The sequence below is a fragment of the Arachis stenosperma genome, chromosome 4 (genome assembly GCF_014773155.1).
Source record: "Arachis stenosperma cultivar V10309 chromosome 4, arast.V10309.gnm1.PFL2, whole genome shotgun sequence".
Classification (NCBI taxonomy): Eukaryota; Viridiplantae; Streptophyta; class Magnoliopsida; order Fabales; family Fabaceae; genus Arachis; species Arachis stenosperma.
The window spans coordinates 90620690-90624458 of record NC_080380.1 but is presented as its reverse complement, the minus strand read 5'-3'; the positions used below and the strand labels follow the sequence as shown (position 1 = coordinate 90624458).

Below are 3769 nucleotides of genomic sequence, written 5' to 3'. Positions count from 1 at the left end.
CTTGTTTACTAGGAAAATGCATGAAACTACCCTAAAACAGTAAAGAAAAGGTCAGTGAAACTGGCCTAGATGACCTGGCATCAATAGGAAAAGAAAAAGAAAACATGGTTAGGGAAAGTAGAAGAGAAAGAAAAAGAAAACATGATAAGAAAAAGAAGAATGAAAAAGTAAGGAGGGAAGAAGAGAGAAGAAAAACCTTGATAATGGTGGTGGAAGAGAGGGGGTGGAAGAGAGAAAGAGGGGAGGAAGAAGGAAAAAGGGAGAAAGAAATAAGATTGGGGGCAAAGAAAAGATAAAACAGGCTGGCAGATTTGAATGAGTTGGGCGGCGCAAATGGCGCGGACGCGTGGGGCATGCGGCCGGTTCGGGCCATCAAATCTCGGGCAAAGTATGAACTATTATACATTTCTGGAAAGCCCAGGATGTCTACTTTCCACACAATTGAGAGCATGCCAATTGGGCTTCTGTAGCTCTAGAAAATCTACTTTGAGTGCAGGGAGGTTAGAATCCAATAGCATCTGCAGTCCTTTTTCAGCCTCTGAATCAGATTTTTGCTCAGGTCCCTCAATTTCAGCCAGAAATTACCTGAAATCACAGAAAAACACACAAACTCATAGTAAAGCCCAGAAAAGTGAATTTTAAATAAAACTCATAAAAACATACCAAAAACTAACTAAAATGTACTAAAAACATACTAAAAACGGTGCCAAAAAATGTATAAATTATCCGCTCATCATAACACCAAACTTAAATTGTTGCTTGTCCCCAAGCAACTGAAAATCAAATAGGATAAAAAGAAGAGAACATACTATAGACTCCAAAATATCAATGAAACTTAGCTCCAATTAGATGAGCGGGACTAGTAACTTTTTGCCTCTGAACAGTTTTGGCATCTCACTTTATCCTTTGCAGTTTAGAATGATTGGCATCTATAGGAACTTAGAATTCAGATAGTGTTATTGATTCTCCTAATTAAGTATGATGACTCTTGAACACAGCTACTTTATGAGTCTTGGCTGTGGCCCAAAGCACTCTGTCTTCCAGTATTACCACTGGATACATACATGCCACAGACACATACCTGGGTAAACCTTTTCAGATTGTGACTCAGCTTTGCTAGAGTCCCCAATTAGAGGTGACCAGGGTTCTTAAGCACGCTCTTTTTGCCTTGGATTACTTTTTATTTTTACCCATGCCTTTTTGTTTAAAGGGCTATTGGCTTTTTTTGCTTGCTCTCTCTCTTCTTTTTGCCTTGGATCACTGCTTTTTCTTGCTTCAAGAATCAATCTGATGATTTTTCAGATCCTCAATAACATTTCTCCTTTTCCATCATTCTTTCAAGAGCCAACAAGTTTAACATTCTTTAATCAACAAATTCAAAAGACATATGCACTGTTCAAGCATTCATTCAGAAAACAAAAAGTATTGTCACCACATCAAACTAATTCAACTAGTTTCAGAGATGAATTCGAAATCCTGTACTTCTTGTTCTTTTGTGATTAAAGCATTTTTCATTTAAGAGAGGTGATGGATTCATAGGACATTCATAGCTTTAAGACATGATCCTTAAATTTTATTAATCATGAATTAAGAACAAGACTCAAAAATAAATATAAGATAAGACTAATAGTAATAGAAAACAAAAATTTAAATGACTCTAAAATAGACTCCTAATGATAGAGGTTATCACAGAGTTAGGACTCAACAACCTTGATTTTGAGAAGTGGATGCTCCCTCAACTTGTGGGGTACTTGACCCTTCAAGGGAGAGCTTCTGGCGCTTCAGCTCCTGTAGCTCATGCCCCTGCTTCTCTTGTTCCTTCAGCAATTTGCAGAGCATGCAGTTTTGATTCTGTTGTTCTTCCTTAATTTTAGCAACTTGCTCTTCAGTGACATACTCATCCTCTTCAGAGGAAGAATACTCATCAGAGCTCATGAATGGCAGAAGTAAGTCCAATGGAATCTCTATTGTCTCATTTTGAGCCTCAGATTCCCATTGTTCCTCATTGAGGAACTCAGAGGAGATTGGTACACGCCCACTGAGGTCTTCCTCAGTGGCGTCCTCCTCCTCTCTTTCCTCTCCATATTCGGCCATGTTTATGGCTTTGCACTCTCCTTTTGGATTTTCTTCTGTATTACTTGGGAGAGTACTAGGAGGGAGTTCAGTAATTTTCTTGCTCAGCTGTCCCACTTGTCCTTCCAAATTCCTAATGGAGGACCTTGTTTCAGTCATGAAACTTTGAGTGGTCTTTATTAGATCAGAGACCATTGTTGCTAAATCAGAAGTACTCTGCTTAGAACTCTCTGTCTGTTGCTGAGAAGATGATGGAAAAGGCTTGCCATTGCTAAACCTGTTTCTTCCACCATTATTGTTATTGAAACCTTGTTGAGATCTCTCTTGATTCTTCCATGAGAAATTTGGGTGATTTCTCCATGAAGAATTATAGGTGTTTCCATAGGGTTCTCCTAGGTAATTCACCTCTTCCATTGAAGGGTTCTCAGGATCATAAGCTTCTTCCTCAGATGAAGCATCCTTCAGCAGAGCTATCCAAAGACATCTTGGATAGTCCAGAGAGACCATCATAGAAAATACCTATGATGCTCCATTCAGAAAGCATGTCTGAGGGACATCTTCTGATTAATTGTTTGTATCTTTCCCAAGCTTCATAGAGGGATTCTCCATCCTTCTGTCTGAAGGTTTGGACTTCCACTCTAAGCTTACTCCATCTTTGAGGTGGAAAGAACTTTGCCAAGAAGGCATTGACTAGCTTTTCCCAAGAGTCCAGGCTATCTTTAGGTTGTGAGTCCAACCATATTCTAGCTCTGTCTCTTACAGCAAAAGGGAATAGCATCAGTCTGTAGACCTCAGGGTCAACCCCATTAGTCTTGACTGTGTCACAGATTTGCAAGAACTCAGCTAAAAACTGATGAGGATCTTCCATTGGAAGTCCATGGAACTTGCAATTCTGTTGCATTAGAGAAACTAATTGAGGCTTAAGCTCAAAGTTGTTTGCTCTAATGGCAGGGATAGAGAAGCTTCTCCCATAGAAGTTGGGAGTAGGTGCAGTAAAGTCACCCAGCACCTTCCTTGCATTGTTGGCATTGTTGTTGTTTCCAGCTGCCATGTGTTCTTCTTCTTTGAAGAATTCGGTCAGGTCCTCTAAAGAGAGTTGTGTTTTGGCTTCTCTTAGCTTTCTCTTCAAGGTCCTTTCAGGTTCAGGGTCAGCTTCAACAAGAATGCCTTTGTCTTTGTTCCTGCTCATATGAAAGAGAAGAGAACAAGAAAATATGGAATCCTCTATGTCACAGTATAGAGATTCCTTGAGGTGTCAGAGGAAAAGAAAGGTAGAAAACAGAAGTAGAAAATTCGAACTTGTCCAAGAAGATGGAGTTCGAATTTGCATTAAGGAATAGTGTTAGTCCATGAATAGAAGGATGTGAGAAGAAGGGAAGTAATTTTCGAAAATTTAAGTAAAAGATTTTGAAAACATTTTGAAAAACACTTAATTGATTTTCGAAAATAAGAGTGGAAAGAAATCAAGTGATTTTTGAAAAAGATTTTGAAATTAGAAATTAAAAAGATTTGATTGAAAACTTGTTTTGAAAAAGATGTGATTAAAAGATATGATTTAAAAACAATTTAAAAGATATGATTTGAAAACAATTTGAAAAGATATGATTTTAAAAATTAATGACTTGCCTAACAAGAAAAGATATGATTCAAACATAAAACCTTCCTTAACAGAAAAGGCAAAAAATGTTCAATCAAA

General features: G+C 38.0%; 1 non-coding gene across 1 annotated transcript; it reads left to right on the top strand.

Moving 5' to 3' along the window:
• The first annotated feature begins 2611 nt into the window (after window positions 1–2611).
• Window positions 2612–2719, top strand: LOC130978149 (small nucleolar RNA R71). The gene has a single exon (XR_009085808.1). It is a non-coding gene; the product is annotated as a small nucleolar RNA R71 (small nucleolar RNA).
• The last annotated feature ends 1050 nt before the right edge of the window (window positions 2720–3769 follow it).